The 23,130-nt window shown below is 43.8% G+C and overlaps 1 long non-coding RNA gene across 1 annotated transcript in view; it reads right to left on the bottom strand.

Moving 5' to 3' along the window:
• The window catches only part of LOC119659151, a 65,149-nt gene that overhangs the window by 20,787 nt on the left and 21,232 nt on the right, over positions 1–23,130 (bottom strand). The window contains exon 2 of the long non-coding RNA XR_005250324.1: positions 2,986–3,249. This is a non-coding gene — a long non-coding RNA (uncharacterized LOC119659151). The remainder of the gene's footprint in view (positions 1–2,985; positions 3,250–23,130) is intronic.

The following is a 23,130-nucleotide window of genomic DNA, read 5'->3' as shown; positions in this document are numbered from 1 at the left end:
AGACTTGTTAGCACTGGTAGGCCTCCGTAGGTTCAGATTAGATGCAAATCTGGTGAGTTCAAAAGATTGGTGTCCGCAATCTGAGCGAATGATACTATATCTGACAGTTGGAGGGATGGGCCTTTAGAAAATAACTTGTATGTAGTGTCCTACAACGCGATTTTTGAGATTGGCCCCAAAGTTAAGGGGGGTGAGTGATTGACACTATTTATGAATTCTAGATACTACGTTTTTCAGTCAATCGTCTAGTCACATGACTTTTGGTTGAGCCTATATTTTTTTCAAAATTTTATTATTTGTAACTTTTACGGCAAGTTTCATGCTAACGGCTAGGATATCTTGATGTGAGACCATATGTAAGGTTCGTCCCAGAATTTCAGCTAAGGCTTTTCTTCATCTAGTCAGTTAACTAGGCTTTATTCTAACGGAAACCAGAATGTTAGAATTCCTTTGCGTTCGACTGAGGCCAGACGATCAGATGTCCTATTCTCCGGCCAGTGCTTTTTGCAGCTTGTCAGGATTAGTTCAGTAGAGCAAAATCTTTTACCGAAAGTTTCTCAATGAATCCTTTTTCAACATCTTCCACTTTTCACTCCAGGAATGTCAAGGGGGTAGCACAGGTTGTATACCATTAGAATTTGCCGCCTGACAATTCTGTTTTCATATCTGATTCGGTTCCACGGAATTATTAGAATGTCGGATACTTGTACCAAGACAGTTTGGGTAAATGCTAATCTACAGTTGCGTTGTTGATTCGCTCACAAATTTCAATGGCAAATCCGAGTGGATTCTACTTTTAACTTACTTGATTGCGTTGCCACCACGGCTGAGTCTTTCACAGTACCTTGGCAGCTTTGCCAAGGATTGAATTCGTTTTATATTGCTTATAGGTATTACTCTCCACAAATCCTGGTTTCGATCAACCGGGGTCAAACCTTGGAAAGATTTTCATATCTACCTAATGAGAGCTTGGTCTATTGCTTGGTGTTTTTGAATATTATCGTACCCTCGAAAGATAGGACTAACTATATTATTGCTGAACTGAAGCTTATAAAGAACGTAACCAAAGTCACTTCCTAAACTGAATTACTGGCAGCTGAGTCAATGTTGCTAACCCAGAATAAGCTTTCGCGTTTCATTTCATGATCGGCCACTCTTAAACTGACATATGGGGTATCCTCATAGTCTTTTTAACTTGTAGATTCCGCCTCATTTTAATAGGTCTCTACTTCGATAATATGAAAAACCTCATTCCAAGCCAGTACAAAAACATCCTCTCAAAAATTTGACACTAACAGAGCTCTTGGCCGTCGATATTCAGCGACCGCAGTGCCTTAGTAGTGCGACTCTAATGCTATAAGAGATAGTAGTGGAGTGGAAATGAGATTCACACTGAATCTTTTTCGGACCGCTCAAAGCTTGGAAGGTCATCACCAAGGGCAACTTTACCCCCAGGTAGTCAGTCACGAACCTAACACTCCCCATCTCTCCGACTGACGGAATAACTGCTGCGCCTATCGAGGCCGTAACTAGCAGCACTGTCGAATCCATAATCATATCCCGTAACAACAAAAAATCCTCAGGATCTGATCAAGTCTCAAATGTATTCTTAAAGAAGTGCGCTAGAACCATCAGTCTATACCTCCCTGGAAACAGGATACTTCTCTAACCCTTGGAAAGAAGTCCTTATAGTCCCCATACTGAAAACCAAACAACCCGCATCTGAACCAAACAGTTACCGTTCCATTTCGTTAATCAACACCATATCCAAGATATTTGAGATTGTGATTCACGACATAATTCGTAGTCACATCTCAGATAATGACATCATCCCTGATTTTCAATTTGCAAATATGCGACATCATGGCACCTCCCATGCACTCCTGGACCCCAAAACAGCTATTGCAAAATACCTCAACTTTAAGACCCCTCCCATGGCTTGCCTGTTGGATATACAAAAAGCCTTCGAGGTCCAACAATTTGAATTTTTATCCTCACCTCTGTCCTCCCCCTCGGACACCACCTTATCGTGGTGGGGGAGCTTGTGGTAGTTTACTACTACACTGTGGGTGTCCAAAAACTCATGAAGATAGAAACAAAGGATTGTAACTCTCCAAATGGTAAGAAGTCACAAAACTCGAATCCACCCGCGGCTTTGAGAAATCAGGTCGTGGCTGAGGCACAGATTTTCGGGGCCTCACCTAATTCATGTTTCCCCACGGAGAAATCTGTGGAGACAGGCTCTCCGCTTCGGTGGAAAACCTAGATCCGGTGTCTACGGCGCGGTCAGCCAGAGAGGATAGTACAGCAACTCCCTTAATAAGAGGAACTGGAAATCTGACTACAGCGGGCCTGTCGGTTACACTATTGCCTAACTCCTCTAAAATACCGGGAAGGAGGGCGTGGCAGAAGGAAACTTTAGCCGCAAAGAAGAAGGGACTACAAGCTTACTTGTCAGAACCTTCTCCTCCGCCTGTACCCGGAAAATCGGAGGTAAGGGAAACTGGTAATGTGGACGCAACTGGTCTAACGCCGGTATGTGAAACCAGATCCATGCAGACCGTGAACCTAACGACCTGACGACTACGGAAGGCACTGCGAAAGAAGGCGAAGGTAACCCCGGTGAGATTCACACTGAACGCAGCAGACTTTTCAGTTAGCGGCGGTTTTCCTATTAGACTCCACTTATCGCTACAAACATAAGAGTTAGCCAAATCAACCTGCAGCACGCCAAAGCTTATTCCTATCTACCGGCAGCAAGGCCGGCAAAGTTACAGGACTGTCATTATGTATTTCTGATTCAAGAGCCATTGATTTCGTTTTAACAGATCTTCGATGAAAGACCAAGGGTCTGCGTTCTGATGTCGAAATTGTTGGAGGCAACCGTGCTGACGTGGTTCTGTTCCCAGGATCTTGTTACGATCAACTTACAATACCAGGTTAATGGTAAGAGGAGAAATGTCATAGTTGCCTCTGCTTACTTACCCTATGATTCTTTGTGTCCTCCGTCGACGGCAAAACTAAGGGATCTGGAAACGTATGCACAATAAACTGGCTTTGAATTTTTAATAGGTTGTGATGCGAGCGCTCAGGGCAGCAGCAAATGCAATCCTAGAGGAGAGAAGCTGTTCGATTTTATCACTTCAGCTGGTCTGATGACCGCAAACGTAGGATGATAGACATTGATTGTAAAAAGACACCACATCCGCCAGTATATTGATAAAGTAGGAGGTTTCCCCGCCTTTCCTCCTAGAATGAAATTTTTAATAGTTTAATTGAGCTGCAAATTAAGTTGTAAAATTAGCAATAGTTTAGATTCTATGATAGGTAAAATTAAGTTTGCTATAGTTAAGTTCGGCCCCAACTTTAACAAAAGGGTAGCTGGTAAGGCCGAGCAATGAACAAATGTGGGGAGCAAAAAGCGGCAGATGAAGGAAAAAAAAGATTTGTCGAGAAATAACCATTATATCCATAAAAAGAGATATGGCTTACGGGGATATCTTTTGGAAAGTCAAAGCTGATCCAGGATTGGCAAACCTGGGCGCTAGTGTGAGTCACATCAGGCGCACGCAGAAGGAAGACCTGATGTTGGAGCTAAAAAAATCCAGCGAAAAAACATTGGATAAATAGCCAAATGAGCAAGGAGAAGTAAAAGCTTGAAAGCAAGAGATAGTAATCGAGTACAAAGGCTTAGACGAGGATACATCATGGGAGGCTATCTATGTTGCACTAAGGGACCAATCCAACCTTGGCGAAATACAAGAGAGTGCCGTAAAAACGATGAAGCTGTGTCTGGCTTACGGGAGGTTGATGAATTCTAGGGCTAAATGAGGTTGATACAAATCAACCTCAGCCATTCGAGAGTAAAATGTGGCGGTAATCTATGAACCTTCCTTATTACGATAGTAGTACGTGGGTAAAGGACTCATCTGAAAACGCGGCGATATGGGCATGCGGGCGACATACCATTCAAGAAAAAATGGCATTCTTAGGAGCTGGCTTTGTAGGGCAAAGTTAAACGGCGTCCATATCTACAGCTGTCACGCTTCTCCAAGTGTCATATTAGCACAATATGAGGAGATCCAAGAAAACTTGGTGTTGGATGCTTGAGATTACAGCCCCAAAATATTGCTGACAATATTGGACTGGGGAAGTTGAATGACGAACACGAAGAGACAAATCCTGCTTCAAACTTTCGCGGAACTGGACATCGCACTAGCGAACGTTAGATGCGTGCCCGCCTTCCGAGCCTAGCACGGTCGTCTATCTGACTTACTTTAGAATCACGTTGGTGAGAGGAACGGTCTGGCAAGGGAGTGAATACAACGTCTACAATGACAACTAGGCCATCTTTCTCGACATCAGAAACTGACTGAGGTGACAAGATAGTTTGGCTGGTCTACCGAAGTTTTTGAGGAAGAGGCATTTCTGGCGGTTTTAGAAGGAGGTTGCGCTGCAAGCAGCTGTTTCTTGAGATAAATAGGACCCCAGGGGTTGAGGGCAAACATTACTCCAGGTGATGTGCCCACGACTCTTGTTCAGAATAATTGGAATTATTTCCCCACAGCAGGAAGGAAGTGGACCGCGGGGTGACTGAGGGAGAACAGAGAGAGATCTGTGAACGAATTGGGGATAATAAGGCTCCGGTATTGTACGGAATTCCAAATAAAGCCCTGAAGTTGGCTGCTACAATCAGGTCCAAATGATTTATAAGCACATTTGAATCCTGTACTAGGGAAGGAGTGTCTTTCACCCAGTAGAAAAGGCGGAAGCTGGTTCCTTAAACCAGAGAAGGGTGGGTTCGGCATACCGGCTAATCGTGCAGTGCATATAGGACTGTGGCTGGTGAAGCAATGGGGACTGATTCCCGCGGAATTCTAGTGAATGTGGCACACTATCTATATCAAAGAAGGAGGGTGAATTCGGCCGTTGTGACTACGGATTTCCGAAGAGCCACTAGGAGGGAGCTGTATAGAAGACGGCAGCAACAATAGAATAAATCTGAAAAGGACTACTGGGCCCATACATTGATCCTGTGTATTGAGAGATGAGTCGAGTGAAAATACAGAGAATTGAATTACAACTTAACACAGTTCGCTTCGGATTGGACGAGTCTGCAACCTGGCTCAGCACCGCCTTTTCGGGGTTCCCACCTCCATCCATAAAAAAAGAGAGGCTGTGTTTAGAATGTTGTTAGACGGTTGCCATAAAATCCTTGCTGGTTTCTGGGAATGTAATTCATCGCTCGACTATACTTCACGCCAGGACCTTTCCAAAGGTCGGGAGATAAAATATTGCTTTGAATGAACGCGAAGCACGACAAACCTGGTAGACTGCCAGAAAGTACAGAAATATCCCTCCCGTTAGCAACTCTCATACAGACACGGCCAGACGGCTTTCCTCATCTCGTTAGTCATCCCATCCGAGCCAGGTAACTTCCGAGACATGAGCCTCGGCCTGCGAGAAGAGCACAACACTGCCCCTTTCAGCAAAATCAGCCAGCCAGAAACGCAATGGACACTATCATGCCACGTCAGCATAGGCTCTCCGCCCGCTTTGATGCCGGCAATATCGCGACTTTGTTGGGCTTTTCATATCCTATAGCATACCATAGAGAGCGGAAGTCACCACAAACGACAAAAGGAGGGAAGGATAAGACGATAGCTTAGTTAGCCAAAACAGGCAAAATATATACAGATAATAACAAATGCGTTCTACTCGGAAAATATATAGAGTAGTACATATAGTCATAAGAGAAGGAGGAAGAGGAAAATATAGGTTCGAAATGGAAAGGAGACTTACCAGCGATCAAGACGCCTTCACCAGTTGCCGCACTCAAAACCGTGCAATCTCCGCCACAGCCAAAGACAGATTAGTCCTAGAGGAGCGAGAATCCAAAAGCTTATCACCCAATTCACAAATGCAGATGATGCGATGCTAGTAAATCAGGGCAGGTAGATTGAAGCAAAGCAGTTTGGCCCTTAGACCTCTTCCATTTTGATAGAAAAATTAATGACCGATCCATTTCTGATGAACATCTGCGATTAATATGGGGGTTGCACTGATCGTAGAACAATTGCGAGAGAAGCGTCCACGATGATATGGTCATGGAATTCTCACTAATGAGAGCACCCTTGATTTGCTCAAATTTCTCCGAGCATCGAAATCTACCCAGATCAGACCTTTGATTGGCGAAAAGGGGACAATCGATCTAGATGAGTCAACCTTGCTTCTGAACGCAACAAAGGCTGAAGAAGAAGGAAAATAAGGTTTATTATGGTCGGCGAGGTGGGCAGGCTGGACGAAAATTCTCTTGTGAATTGTTCCTCTGATGAGGCCAAAGGAAGGTGGGTGACAACATTGAGATCGTGGGAATACATATCCTTGAATAAAGCTATTTCACGGCTGGAAGTACCATCCTTTGCCAGCTATAGTCGAGGATACCGTAGAAAAAGGTGGAATAAATCAACCTGAATATGAAGGGTTAGTTCGGTGATAAAACGACTTGCAAAGTTCGGTATGATGGTAGGTTTAGCTTGCAGTGCTGCGGTGGCTATCGTCGATGGGACGTTAGAGAAGAAGCGCATTGAAGCAGGTGATTTATGGTGCTATATGGGGCTACCATCTTCGAGTGAAAGTTGTGCGGCATTAGTATAGCACAGATACTAAGGAGAATGGTTTGAAGAGTCATTTAGATTGAGGTCAACATTATTAGAGGTATCAACGGAACCGTGTAGAGTAGTCAAAGGTAAATCATTGGACACCTAGGCTTAGGTATAATGTCTGTATTGACAGTTGTCATCCGATAAATCGGCTAAGAGGAGATACTCCCAGTGGCTGCAGAATTAAAGGAATCGTACCTATTGATCTCCACTTACGCCACTGTGTGTAGGTGACAACAGCTGTATTATATCAGAGAGTATAGTAGCAGCAAGCGCACGGAGGGCAAGAAAACCGGTGGGGAGGGCTAAATATTTAGGAATCATGAACCAAAGAGGAAACGCTGCCTAATACAAGCTACTCCAGTAGCCTAACTAGAGAAGATACTGTAGTATTAAGTGAATTCGAGAGACATTGATAAACAGTGAGATAATCCTTAATACTTCGAATGAATAGATAAAGAGATCAACACATTTAAGACTTTTATAAAAAGTAGAGTGGTAATACGGAAGAATAGTGATTTATGCAGCTCGAACCGAGATTAGTTGGGAGATCTAGACTTATCAAGGAAAAAGAGAAACATACGTCAGTAGGTCCTGAAAAGAAGAAAGAGAGTCAAAATTTATTGCTCCTACAGCCAAAAGTACAGGGGAATCTGCAAGGAAGCCATTGCGGTGAAAGGATGCAGGTCAAAAGTAAAAAGGCAAATACAAGGGAAAAGTAGGATTAGTTCCCATTAAATTTGTCAACTCTTCTCTTAGAAACAAACCTCACCAAAGAGGCGCTTCTTCATGTATAGACAAATTAGGAACTCGTTTGCAGAGGGCGTGGATTGGTCCGATCAATGCAGCCGGTACGAGGATAAAAAACATGTCGTCAGAGAATCTGTCATCGACCTCGAATACTCCTTACTACGGCTTCTGACTTTCTTCTGTTGTAGTTTACTGGATTGGGTGAAAATCAATTTAAACTGCTCAGCTGTCCTCAAACCAATCTTCAGTTATGACAAGATACCCCTAGAATGCAATGCGTTAGGATAGCTGAAATCTGACAGTACCTACACAAATATTAGCATTGCATCATATGGTGGCGCAATTTTCAAAAGGTTATACCTTTCGAGTATCAGAGTTACATTCCAATCAAGCTATTCGGTCGGAATGTGAGGTAAAAGTATCTTCATCAAAGTGTTATTCAAATTAATAGAAAAATACACCTACTGATCCTAAAACTCACAATGCTATCGGCGTTGTCAACGCAAATATCTTTCCACCTCAATAGACACGTCTTGAATCCAATTCACCCTTATATCTCCCGGCGAGATGCAGTGATTTATGAATCATCTAATAAGGTAATATCCCATCGGCATTTATTGATGCAGCGACAGACAGCCTTCCTAAGTTATTAATTATTTCTGCACATCGATGAACGCATCTTATGTCACACGATCCCAACAGATACATTAATCTTTTCACATAGATAGCGGCTACAATTCGTCATAGACATGCGTCGGTTGTATCTAATTGCCTGGTCCGTTATTGGATAAGATAAAGTCTTGCGTATCTTATGTAATTGTTGATTTCATAAACTTCAATTGAGTTTATGTAGGCAAAGTGTTGAGAAGTTTACACTCTACAACGGGTCTAGTTGGGGCGTATGGAACGGAGTGGATTAATTAAGTTGTTGCGATTGGTTAATTAAGACATTTCATCCAATAAGTGGTCAGACATAATACGAGAAAGGATAGATAATATTTAGACAAGATTCCGGGCACTACATAAATCTAGGTAATAACAGATTGCTAAATAGCGTGGCAGGTATACCAAAGCTGTTCCGTGCCTTTATCGGCGTTCATCAAGGTAGTGCCCTCTCGCAACTCCACATAACATACATTATGGTCTATGCGCAAAATGATCACGTAGTATTCCGCAACAAAGCTGGGCAAATCAAAGTTTTCATGGCCAACTTTCATAGCTACAATAAGTACTGTTACTGTAAGTGACAGCCACCTACTCAGCACTGAGTGATCTAACTATCTCGGATAAATGTTTTTACACAAGAGTGAACTGCGATATGAAATCCAAAATCTACTGTCCGTCCTACTAGCCGACTAGTAAAAGCAAAGAACGACGCCTCGCGATAATGGAAACGAAGATGTTTCGTTGGGTTAGTAACGTAACGCAAGGGAGGTTATTCGCGATTGATATAGAATTCCGCCCACCGAAGCATAATTGCAGGAGGGACCTCTTTAATGGTATGGTTACTTGCGCTGACAAGAACTCACAACCAATGTTTGGCTTCAGCATCGAAGTCAGTGGAAAACGCCCAAAAGGCTACTTTAAATAGCGTGGGTTGATACGCTAGATTGTAATTAGGGAGCCCTTTTACCCAACCTAGACCAAGCTTACAACCAGGAAAAGTGGTGAATCTAAATAAATGGAGCCTGCAACCGAACAAGACAAAAGCTAAAGATAAACAATAAGAAAAGACGAACACATGTAGAATAATTATATCTCTCCCCTATCTTTCCGAGATGAAGGTAGGTAACTCAGTAAGGAAGATCCCTAAACGAATCGCTGCCCAAAAGGTAAAGCTTGAAGGTAATCAAATCCTATGCCCAGATTTGATTAATATGCCGAGGGATGACTACCCATAGGTGCTAACATATAGTCATAATGCGTGAAGTCCGGCTGTCAATCAATCAGCTTTGTCTCACCCACTTATTCTCTCCGGTCAAACTAATGCCTTGACAAGTACTCGTGAAATCTCAAACAAACAAAATAAAAGATGAGCGGTAAGGTAAGTAGGAAATAACGGATGGTTCAGAGTAGTGTAGCCTTTTAAATATATAAGGATTCATTGTGTGCACCCCTTTACCCAATAAGGATATTTCAGCTGAACGAGTATACCATCTGGCTTAGTGCTCCTCTGCGATTCTCGAATTGCTTCCATGAAAGGCCTCAATCATTCGGTTTTTTGATGAGAAGGGCCTTGGTCAGCGCACAGGCCTGTCACCCGCGGGCAGTGTGATCGGAAAGTGAAACAGACAGTGCGTAGGTTACACATTGGGAAAGGGCGACCATTCCATTGTTGGCTACGCCATGTAGTAGAACCCACGATCACAAGTTGGTCGACGAGTGGTTCACCCCAAGTGTACTTGGCACAGAACAGTAGAGGAAGAGTGAGGGCGTCTCGGGAGGTCCTGGCGGAAGTTGAAGCGCATTTCGGCAAACCGAGAACGATAGCGCGCAGGTGTGATTGACGCATAATACCCTGCCAAGGGGTGAATGGCAGCTACATGTTCTCTCTTCGGAGAATAAGTTGACACAAATGCCTCAGCTGAGTCTACCCTAAGCTGAAACTTAAGTTAGGTCGGGGATTGACAAGGAAAGAGACATTCTGCGAGGCATTTCAGAACAACTTGGTTGCGAAAGCAGTAATTTGTCGTTCATTCATTGAAATAATGGATTTGGATTCTCTTGTGGACAAGAAGGAGATGGAGGATGCGATCAGACTGGATGAGGGACTACTCTCAAGATAGGTGTCACAACCATCAACTTGTCAATTCCAGAGGGTGAAAGCTGATAACAAAGTACCTGAAAAAGTAGCGATCAACCTCGGAAAAAATAAAAATAAAAGAAACCACCTGAAGGATACAGCGAAAAGTCGTCCTTACCTGGTTTTTCAAATACAAAGTCTACTGTCAGAGTAGATAAAGAGCAGGACAGAATTCCGTCTACTGCAATTCAAAAAGCCTGAGAAATCGCAAATGGTCGGCTACATGACTGATGCTCCGGCACTAGTCGGCGAAATTCAGACAAATAAGTCAAGCGAATGGATATGAATGGTGATTCGGTTAGTCAGTAGTTGGTTGACTGAATACAGAGTCTCCCTAACTCTGGAAAAACCCAAATTGGTCGTCCTGACTAAAGAAAAAAATTTTCGCAATCCTTCCAACAAGATCATTGCCCAGTTCAAATCGGGGGTGAAATATCTCAGCATAACGACAGACTCAAAGATGAGCTCTTTCGAGCGAATAGGAGTAGTAGAGTCTTCCCACGGAACTATTTCAAACACAGCGTTATTGTTGATCGGGGTAGATGAATCGCACAACGCATCCAAGATGTACGATCGTAGTTTAACCAGAAACACGGTGTAATTAACCTGCCCTTAGGTAATAGGGCTACTTTCGGTTTCATCTGCACTATTTCGAAAATCGCGGTAAGTTTACTATATCTTCTGCAAGGGCTGATGACCGAAATACTTCTGGTCCTGGTCTTATTCACACTAAGGTTACTTAGTCGGGCAATTTCTCAAGCGACCTCCAGCCCGGATTAAGACCGAAACCGCCAAGGGATGATTCAAAGCAACAGCCGTTCTTCCTGTGCTGTAAAAGCTAGCCAAGCGTGAACTTGTTATCTAGTATCCAGATTTTAAATACCTTGGGCGTTTTCGGTTTCAATTGAGACTTAGTGGCCCGGTTAGCCGCGATGAATTTTCTATTCCAGATTACTCGTGGAACAAAGATATGGACCCAAATGCGGAAGAACGGGCGACGATGGAAGAAAAAGGGGTGCTGATGCCAGGGGCATTATTGGAGGACAAACTGCTAATGTTCAGCAAGGAGAAAATGGCAGTCGAAGACGGGTTATAACCTTTGCGACTGCGTCAGAACCAACACAGGGACGTCCAAGAGCGAGGCGGCAGATGAACTAATTGTTTCTAGCCTGGAAACCACTGTCATCAAACTTAACTTAGCAAGTACCAGCGATAGTACCCTTACCCCCAAACCGTCGAAGTCGGGGGTCCCCAAGAAATGAAGAACTATGAGAATACCAACGGCTGGGAGCCAACTGGGATGCCGAAGTCCACTGGAATTCCGTCGAAAAGCCAGTATCAGAAGGCCATCCATATTTCGAAGAAAATTGCGAAGAGCAGGGAGACCGATACCGTTAATAAGCGGGACGAAGAAGACCTCGCTAAATAGGCGGTAATGGTTAAGAACTATAATTATAAAACTTTGATAATCAGCAGAAAGCGAAACCTACCGAAGACCGTAGCATGATTCAAGCCGAAAGCGTAGCAAAACCATTCTGAGCGACAGCCAAGCGGTCATTAAAGCTTTGGACTCAATGGCGACAACTTCCAGGCTGGCATGAAGACGCTGAAGAGTCTAGGCGTACACTCAAAGTCACCTTTCTAGGTTTTCGGTTATAGGAAGATAGAGAAGCGGACTGACGGACTTACCGGGTGGGGCTCTGCTCTTGGCAGTCCCTCGATGGGCACAGTCTGTGTCCCGGTGGTGACTATAAGGAGCGGACTTTACTCGCACTTCTTAGGAGCTGATAACTTCAGATAGCGAAGGCTCGTCACCTGCGCCAAGTCAAGGAGGATTTCGCCCGCCTATAAGAAGACCCGATCGCAAGAACCTTTGTGCCAGACGCATACAAATACATACAAGATTACGGCAGTCTGAACGGGGCGCTGGCCTGTACAGAACCATGCCACCGGCCTCTACAATTTGCATTGACGAAGATACGTAGAAGAGGGATTGCCCAGCTCTAACTAGAGCTAGTCTACGGGCACTACGTACACCATTTTTGTGGACCTCAGAAAGATCTTTAGTTGCAGGGTGGAGTAGCTGGCTTTAGAGATCTGAGTTAGCAGGACTCTGCCTCCTTCCTCTTACAACAGCGATCGTGGTCTTACAGGCTTATGACATTAAAACAGGGCACTACAGCGCTAATTGGACAGCTCGGCGTGGCCATTGATACCTACCTACCCTGCCATCCTCAAAAACAACCTGCTTCGTGATGAGATCGAGAAGAATACCAAAAGAAGCAGAGTTTGCAAATGCTTCGATGACAAACAATCTCTGTACCATAGGTAGCGAAGCTTAGCGGTCGACCATTGGAGCAGGCACTTCAAAGAGAATAGAGCCCAAAGGAGATGAAACGGTGTAAATAAAGTGTAATCTCGTTGAGATATTTAGCAACGGTGTTGGTACATTCGACATTGCCCCATACAACAAGATGCCCAGAAGACTAGTGGCTCGCATCTCGTAATCAAAGATCCGCATGGACAAGGACAAGCTTGTTCAACCCATTCGTTTTCAAAACCCCAATATCTTCGTAGATGCTTGGATGGTGATCAAGGAGTATCAATTCCAGATGAACACTTCATCTTTTCTATTCCGTATAAATGGAGGTACTGGAAAAAGTGGAATACAAACTTGGGTTTGGAGCTAGGGACGTAAAAAAGAAAGGTTCCGATCCACGACACCGGATGAAGACCATGACGCGAACGAGCTCCTGAAGGAAATGAAAATCGACAGTTCGGTGGGGGCTGAGTGATCATACTGAGGGTAGCGCATGTGAATTTGCAGCACTCGAAGTGTGCCTCAGTCATTCTGTTGGTTTTCCCTCTCGTGAACGTCTTATTGGCACAGGAGCGTTGAACCGGAGGAGTTTATTTCACAACGCAAGTGACATTGATCGGGAAAGACCTGTAGATGTTTAAGACACCCCAGGATGATCGATTGGAGGAAGTTTACCGGCGTTGCCTACAGACGACAGGACTGAAGTCGAAGTTCGAGGCTGAAAAAAGGCAGACTCAAGACTCAAAGATACTATGGCCAAGAAACATAGGAACCAATCACGATCATGAAGTGCTCACCCCCTTCTAAATGTCACGCGGTAAAAAACACGGTTGAGCGATCGTTACGCTACAAGCAATATACTTTAGCGGCCTTCTTGGATAGCGCAGTGAAGCATTAAAAACGTGAATACTAAAACCATCAAGGAAGCTCTAACCAGAATACTAATGATAAGTGCAATCGAGAATGGTAACATTTTATGAGAAATCGGAGTGCTTTTTGGTGTCACAAAATTTGCGCTATGGAGAGTTAATAAAAAACCCCTTACAGGGTTCTGGCCGACTAACCCTGACCAATAATGGACAATGCTGCCAGAATCGGTATACTCTATAATTAGCAGCAGTTACGAAAAAAAGAGAGAAACCCCCAAGCAATTCCTTTGCGCTCTAGCTAGAACCAGGCTGCGGACACTAAATAAATAAATTTTTGGCGATCCCAAAGGGATCACTGGGTGAAGAGTGGGGAAGCTGGTATCATTTGCGAATGTCACGGGTTGGTTCTGAAGATTTGAACGGGCTAGATTCTGCTCCCCTTGTCCTTCACACAATAGCTATAGTCTTAAGAGTTTGTGGCATCCAAACCGCATACTACGGTGCAAATTAAGCTCTTTGAAGTGACTACTTGATATCTATTCACCCACCTAACCATACCAAATAAAATGTCAAAGTTTTGCGCCCAGAATGACAGTTACTTTGACCGATATACCGATGGGAGGTGGAATTCCTATAAAAACATCCTGTAAGCGATCTATGATTTTATAAATTATTTGCAAATGGTTTTCGTAAGCACCATACGCAACTTATTATTAACAACGATGTTTGGGCTTATGCGAATGCCCTTTAAGCATCTATGTAGATATTTTAAAGATATAAAATCAGCAATTAACTGTTAATGAACATACGAGTATTGATTGCATCCACCGACTTCAACGAAAAGAAAATATCTATTTATACATGCACCAGCTAGCACACCATTGCTTCCTCGATTTGACGAAGACATTCATCGAGCCTTACAAAGGCCAACCTATCATTCTTGCATCATTCCGACCGAACAGGTGTAACCAACAGCATATGGAAGACTAGATGCTTTCAAGTTAATTAGATCGAAGCCTAATAAGACATTGCGATGATGCAGCTTTCGTACGTGCTGACAGTAAGTAGACAAGTACTATTGGATGCATTGCCAAGAACGCAGTCGTCGTGGATCATAACAAGCTGATAATTGTTGCCATTTTCACCTTATATGCCCACCACTTATAAGAAAATTGAACCTTTTTAGGAAGGATTTCCCTCGAAGTAATGGTTGGACATAATTAGATGTTAGCGGTATCAATGAGGGATTGGGAATGCATACATGACCTAGGTTAATTGCGGTTAATTGCAACAGGACGTGGTGCTATTTCAAGCGATGTGATGGCACGTTTCTTGGCGATTATATTGGAATTAGTTGTTTTTCGGCTCAAAACGAAATACAGGTAAAGTAAGCCTTAGTAGATGCTTTAACTGGGGTCAAGCAGTGCACTGCACGATAGACTGACACGGAATATAGCTCCATGGGGTCATCCTATCTATCCTTAAGAGTGAGCTATCTCTCCTCTGGGGTGATGTTTGGCTTTCCAGAGCCCAAGCCTTTCGTCTACCAAGACCGTTAGTGAGTAGTGTTAGCCACACTCTATACGAGGTGATCCTACTATTAACAAAACGTTACCGATCAAGATTGGGGAGTCGAAAAATACCCCTCAATTCAGGGTGTCATACGAACCGTGCCGATTGGATAATTTGCAGTTGGGGGTACTGACTGTATTCGAACGAAGCCGCATTGATACTTGGTCGCCTCAGTGAGTAAGTTTGACCTTACCATGCTATGGGGGGCTATGTCACGCAGGCCTACTAACCCTCTCGTGGGAATCAGATGAGTAATATTACAAAAAAAAAAAGAAAGCTTACAATCAACAAAGCGAGATCCCGTACCGCACACAAACTGACTAACCTGGCACATCTCCGAAATACTGAGAGCCCGGTGATTACGCCCAAGAATGGAAAAGTTGGGACGTCAAGGTCAAGGTCATCATTGGTATATTGCGAGGACAACAACCAACAAAGATCCCTGCTCAAAAAGCAGGAACACGAAAATGCACGTCTAAGATCAATATATCAGACGTCAGGGAGGAGACAGGTCTCAGGGGCGCAGGTGCTAAACGTACCTGTGCTACCTGAATGAAGGCCTGAAACCAGAAGAGACCCTTAAGAAGGCTCAGGGCAGACCTAAGCCATCTTCATCGGAGCCAAGAAAGTGGGAAGCAGAGGAGATTAGCCCGCATGAAGTGAATGCTCCCAAAAAATCCAAACCTGAACCCAGAGAGGTGAGGAGAGGAAAACCGGGCGGGTTAGGGGTAAAGTCAGGACTCAGGAAGCCTACCATTAGCTATGCTAGTGCGGTCAAGGGCATTCGACTAGTTATACTGCCAAAAATATTTTCCGGCCAAATATTCACTCGTGAGAAACAGGAGACTATCGAAGACCTTGTTGTCAGGCATATGTGCAAGGGGTAGAAAGCGAAACTTGTGTTCACCGGGATGCGCTTTCGACCAGATCACACTGGTGGACAGCGCGACGGAAGACACTTAGAGCCATAGTTCCTAAATTTCCAGGTGGGTAAGGAGCAGAAATATCAACATGTGCTGGGGATGATTTACCAGGAGCACACATGGTGACAGTGTTTCTCTCGGAAGCTGCGGCAGTAGAGACGGGAGATTTCCTAATCGCCAAAATGAGGTTCTCCATACGCGATTATTGAGAGTCTTCAGAAGTAAAGTGGAGGGCAAGAGTAGACTCCTCACGACCGGGGTAGATGACCGATATCTGGAGCGATTTGGCAAAATACCAGTACACATACACAGGGAAAAGCCGAGGAAAGACACCTTGGTAGAGACAGCGGATGAAAAGCACACCGTGGTGCCCGAAGAACTCCCGCAAGCCAGAGGTGCGGAAAGGACTAGATCAGCCAGGAAAGTATACCTGCTGCCCAGTGAAGAGCAGAAGCTGGACGACTTAGGTCTAGATCTTCCAGGGTTTAGGGTGGACAGCGACGCGCAGAAATGCGCCATAGAAGGGGAAGGGTGATATTCCAACAGTAAAGAAGAGCTCCAAAGAATAATGGAGCCAATGGTCAGCAATAAGATAACCCAGATAAACCTCTATCATGCGAAAGGTGCATCTGCGGTAATTGTAAGGGCAATTTCCACGAAGAACATTTGAATGGTGCTGAATCAGGAGCCCTGGGTGTACCGGGGGTAGATTCGCGGTCTACAAGAAGGAAGCATGCAGGTAATTTGGGACTCCTCTGTGAATGCTGAAACGTATAAAATATACGTCTAAAATATATATCTTTCAGAGTTCCTGGCCGGGGATCTCGTGGCTATTCAAGTCTTACTGGAAGCCGGGAGGAGCACTCAAGAGGCAGTCGTGGCATCGGGCTACTTCCCAGGAGACGACATCCGGGTTCCACCGGTGAAATACTGTGAGAAGAGAGCGTTACTACTTCCCCTCGGCTGCAATGCCAACGAAAATTACGAAGTCTGGGGAAGCAGCGACACCAATCGAAAGGTTAGTACCTTCTTGAATTTATTCTTAGCAATAAGTTAGAAATATATAACTTCGGGAACACTCCAACATTTGTGATCAGCACTAGAAAAGAGGTACTAGACATAACTCTAGGAAATATTCTGGCTGGTCAGGAATTGGTGGGCGTCGGATGAGCCCTCTATGTTTAATCACAGGATAATCAGATTCGACATTGATGGCAATTCCGAAATAAAAAGAATAATAAAGAATCCCAGGAGAACAAATTGGGTTTCCTATGCAACGCACTTCAGCAACAACATGGATCAGCTTCAAGGGGGCGGCGACATCAGGAGCAAACCGGAACTAGAAATAGTGGCGGGAAACGTTAACACAGTCGTCATTCACGCATGTGAGGCCAGCTGTCCAGCTTCGACAGTTAAGTTATCAAGGGATGTACGTTGGTGGAACAGGAACCTAGCCAGAATGAGAACAGCGGTACGAAGGTACTAAAATGCACTGACTGCGTATAGCAACGCGATCAGAGAAGCTGAATGGAACAGCTTCAGAGGATTCTGTGAAAGGATCGAACAAATCACAGAAGCAACCAGGCTTCACAAAGCTGTAGCCAAAGACGGGGCAATATCTTCTTTCTGTTTGAAGAAGGAAGACGGAACATTTACTGAGAACGAGGGGGACCGAGTATACCTGCTTGTCAGAACTCACTTCCCGAGGTCCTACCACACGGCGGCAGGCGACAATATTCTGCCTGTCACCCCAACAACGAGTAAAAGAGGAAGAAAGGAGAACTGGAAACTAGCCAAAGAGGTGTGCTCGGAAGGTAGGGTAAGGGCAGTGAGAGCTTTTAAAACACTGAAATCACGCAGAGTGGATGGTATTTTACCAGCAGTAATCCAGAGAGGCCTAGAAATCTAGAGAGTGTCTGTTATGAGGATGGTAAGGAGCAGCATAGCCCTGAGATATATACCAAAAGTATGAAGGCAGGCAAAAGTGGTCTTTATTCCGAAAGCGGTAAAAAGGATCCTTTTTACCCTAAATCTTTCAGACCAATTTGCCTAACATCGTTCATACTCAAAATGGTGGAGAAGATCATCGACAATTATATTAGAACTAACGTTCTAAAGCGTAATCCTAACAGGCAGGATGGTCAATCGAAACTGCTCAGCTGACGGATGTGCTACGGGATGCCATAGAAACAAAAGAAATAATACCGTGTACGTTTTTAGAAATCTAAGGAGCAACACATCGCACTCAGGGATACAAGATGCCCTGTGCCGTAAGGCAGTAGGAAACACCCTGGTTTTCTGAATGGGAAAAATGCTAGAGAGTAGGCAAATAGAAATACCGACAGCTATAAATTCTATTGTCATGGCTACTACTCAACGGACGACATTGTTTTAATCTGTATGGGCAAATATGAAGATACTCTATGTGATATAATCCAAATTAGGCCAAGGGTTACTAGTGTCTGGTGCAGGAAGGTGGGACTGCGTACTAATCCAGCCAAAACCACCATAGTACCATTCACTAGGAAGCGTAAGCTTGATGACCTGAGAGCCATAAGGTTACACGACATGGAGGTGAAACGAGAAACAGAGGTCAAATATTTGGGAATTACGCTAGACCAAAAATTACTCTGGAAGACGCATGCCGGAAACACTTGTCGGAAAGCTAAGAGGGCTTTGATGACTTGTAGGTCCATAGCAGAAAAAAAAAAGAGTTTCAGCGTGAGGATACTACTTTGGATATATACTGCAATAGTAATGTCAACGATTATCTATGGGGCGGTAATCTAGGCAGAAAGAACTGAACTCAGCACACAAACCAGGAGTTACACAAACTCTAAAGACGGGCTTGCGTGTGTATCAGTGGGGCAATGAGGACATGCCCAACCGCAACCCTGCAGGTGCTTCTGGGAGGAGGTTAATCCACCTGCGCATACAGATGCAGGCAGATTGATACTTTTTCTAGGTAGTATCCTGAATTATTGATAACAAAGGATAACATGACAACGAGGTTGCACTTCGATAAGAAGTTTGAAACACATTGAAGTAACTAGGCAAACTGGGAGAGTGTGGCTGTGACATATGGCTTAAACCAGCAACTGATTACTTGGTATGCTAACGGATCCCACACAGCAGAGGGAGAGGGTGACGGGGTCATTGCTCCAAGGAAAATGGACTTGAAGTCAATGGGTAAGCACACTAATATTATCTATTCCAGGCGGAAATATACGCCATAGACAAATGTGTCTCCTTTGACCTCCTAAGGGACTACAAGGGGCAGAACATTGCTATTCGAACTAACAGCCAAGCAGTAGTCAAGGCACTTAGGTCCAACCAGGTGAAATCTAAACTGGTATGGGAATACCTTGAGAGACTGAATACACTCGGCTCTTTCAAGCAGTCTGGTTTCCAAGCCATGTTGAATTGGAAGGCGATGATGCAACGGACGAACTGGCCTAGAAGAAAGCAGGGACGCTTTTACACAGGCCTCCTGTGGAATCCGAAACGGGTTCATGGCTTTGACATTAAAAAATGAAGAGGAACAGTTGAGGGAACTATACTGTGCGGGCCTGCCAGGAATGGAGCAGTCCAGGGTGTTTATTGGAGGATACGAATTCAAGCGCACAAAGGATTGCTTAAACCTCACAAAGAAGCACTTCCAGATCATAATGATCACTGTCGGCTAAACTACCACCTAGGGAAGCTAGGGATATCTACGGACACTGCAGGTTCTGTGCGGAGTGTGATGAAACCTCTATACATATTTTGGGATAGTATCCGGCTTTTATGCAAAGTAGGTTGAGGCATCTGGGAGAAGACTTAATATCAGATGCAAAGTCGAAAGATTTAGAAGTAGGTAATATACTCAAATTCCTAACGGTTATAGGCTTGCTTGAGATACTGTGATTAATAGGTACACTATAACCAGTAAAATGGGCACATCAGATCTTTAAGGACGCGGTGCGACTTTCCCTTAACATAATAACATTGAATATTTAAATTTCAAAAGAATCACCGGTCCCTCACCGTTGCATCCATAAAACAAGCGAAGGATTTACTGCAACTATGTCTTCACGTAGAGAATGTTTACACCAAGCTTTCCATCTCATTCCGTTCAACCACCCGATCAAAGGGAGCTCTTCGATTGCCCTTTATGTGAATTTATTGCTCATAAAATCAATTTAAATTTATCTTTGAACCATCCAATGAACATCTGAATAGCCAGTCAGTCCTGCAAATAGGGTGTAAATTGCATTCGTTAACGCTAATATTTGGATTTATTTAAAAAAAAAAAACTAAACAAAATGCAACAAAAGCGCTTTTTACGAGTATCGAGATGAAAGAAAAAATAAGCTACGAGCGTCAAGGTTAAGTTATCTTTACTGGAGAAAGATATTGTCTTATATTCAACCATCAGATAGTTTGATAGACAATAATCCTATTATCAAATTTCGAGAGGAATTGCTGGTTTAATATTGCATTTGATTCAAAAGATACAATTTGAATTGAACAGTGTGGAGGATGCATCCACAAGTAGGTATTTAGTGACAAGTGGAAGTATGACCTTCACTGCTTTCCATCCTCTTAATCGAACTTCAGACACTATAAATAGTCCCCAGGGTCCTAATAGCACTTCATTCGAAAATTCATTTATAAAATGACCAAAGCGCCATGACGACACCAGATCAATTATCTTGCCATTAAAAAATGTCATTAATATTAACAAAAGCGCCAAAAACCTTCCAAGAATTGACAACATGACATCCCGGCACCATTTTTCACAACGGGGGTGGTTTTGCAAGTCTTTTTGAACCGTCCGTCTGGCTAAATAAATGGAAGACGGTCATTCCAATGCCAAGTTTTTCAAAGTCAAAAAGTTATGATGTGGATCAAGAGAAGATGAATGTATCACGCATAATATTTTAGGACGAGGGTGAATGCTGCCGTGGTAGAAATAAAATAATATGAGATAGTTTGGAGATAATATGTGGCTTTAACCAGAAGGTGGCTAAGTTTGTAGTTTGCCGTCAGGCTTTGTTGGAGATGTGATGAATTGAGATCTTTTGCGGCTCAAGATTGGATTAATGCATATTTTGATGATGCCTTGCATGTTTGTAAAAAATGCTACTTTGTGTGGAATTTCCGTTCTCGAGCCTTGTTCGCAATTCTGAATAAAATTTACGAAAAAAGGCACGCATCTCTTTTTATTAAATGATTTATCTTGTTCTATAAATTTTGATCTCAGCACATTTTTATGAGAGACGTCTTGACAATTATTGGCTCCTTGGGAATTTCGACTATATGTATGTCACTTTTTCGTTTGGGAAAAACTATAAAAGTACCAACAACTAATAACAACCAATGCAAAAAAACTTACGTACCTTCGAGAGTTATCCAAACTATATCGGACTTAAGCCCGGGATTAAAGTCTTCCTATATTTTTTTCTTGAAAATTCTGGAAACCCTCATTATTGATTTGAACAATACGTCTCCCCTTCACTCCTTTGCAGTACATTGGGACACCACAATCTCCCTTTCTTAGTGCTATTTCGTCCCATTTTCATTAAAAATTAGGCCATGCTCCAGTTTCACATAAAGCTATATAAATGATAACCCTACAGTGATTGAACAACTACAGGACGAATCCAAACATCTATGATACAACTGCAACCGGAACTCGAACCCGGAGTATGAGACCGAGGGGCTGTTTTTCGGACTACTCGGTAAAACTACTTCCTTCTGGTCTCTCCGCGGAACTGCTCAAAACCATTGTGCCGTGGGATTGGATTAGTCAGCCCTTAATTTTGTCTCGTTGTGATTTACTTCCTTTTTTGTTTTCGTCTAAACTCCTGCTGTCTTACACTAAGAACATAGCTCAATGGCGAGCAAAGCACTGAAAATAAACAAAGGATAATCACTACGCGTTTGCAGTATTTCTAGTAGAAAGTTTTTAGGAATTAAAATTCAATACAACCTCTCCAACGCCAGTAACAATTTTTTATTCAGAAAATACCGACATTTCGGTAACAACTTCTTCCCTTCTTCAGTGCTGGGTGTATACTGTATACTGTGCTGGAAATACCGCTTTGCTCGCCATTCCAGAGTAATGTAATACAGCATATACCCGGCACTGAAGAAGGAAACAAGTTGTTCCCGAAATACCGATATTTTCCGAATAAAAAATGTCCACTAGAAACAAAAGATACGCGACCCTACGTTCCCTATGCGTGTTTTTCTGTAGACTACACTCAGTTTATGTGCGTTAGATAAGATGCGCTGACCCCCAAACTGGGACTGCGTACAGCAAGATGGAACTCACCACCCTGGATCTTCTTCTTTTTCTTCAGCCTTTGTCCCGTTCACAAGCGGGGTCGGCTCGTCGTGATCGGCTTCGCCATTTAGCTCTATCGAATGCCTGATCTGGGTGCAATCTCGAGGCTTTCAAATCCCCATCCAGCATAAAACCTAGGAAACGCCTGCTGAACCAACACCAACAGCTCTACTACCAAACCCTATCTCCACCTCCACGTGGTGACCGCTGGGAGCTCTTTCTTAACGAAAAACTGCAGACAGAGAAGGAAGAAAGCGGGTCTCCCACGCCTAAAAACGGGACAAATTGTACCAACCGGTGCTCCAGGTTGGGGGTTGGGTAGGGCTGACAACCCTACACGAAAAACCCAAGTTACGGAGCCACAGAAGAAGCCTCGCGCAGGCTGGATTTTACAACGACGATCCTGGCAACGAAAACGGCACACCGATTTGCGCATTTTTTTATGGAACGTACGCTCCCTGTACAGACCGAATGATGCTGAGCAGCTAATCGATACCCTGTTCCAATACAGGGCTGATGTAACAGCGTTACGGGAAATCCGCTGGACACCGACCGATTTTCCGGAAAAGAGCCACTACACCATATATTATAATTCATGTGCTCGAACTAGGTTCAAAGCAACGAGGCAGCGGATGAACTAGCCAAGAAGGGAGCAGGGATGCCTTTACACGGGCCAGAACCCTTCTGTGGAATCGGAAACGGTTTCATGGCTATGAATCTAAGAAACGAAGAGAAATGGTTGAGGGAACTATATTGGGCGAGCCTACCAGGGATGGAGCAGTCCAGGGTGCTTATTGGGGGATACGAACCCATGATTACAAAGGATTGCTTAAACTTCACCAAAAAGAACCTCCGAATCATAGTGGGAATTCTCACTGGTCATTGTCGGCTGAACTATCA

The sequence above is a fragment of the Hermetia illucens genome, chromosome 6, assembly GCF_905115235.1.
Source record: "Hermetia illucens chromosome 6, iHerIll2.2.curated.20191125, whole genome shotgun sequence".
Lineage (NCBI taxonomy): Eukaryota > Metazoa > Arthropoda > Insecta > Diptera > Stratiomyidae > Hermetia > Hermetia illucens.
The sequence above is the reverse complement of the archived record's forward strand: the minus strand, read 5'-3'. Positions and strand labels throughout refer to the sequence as shown.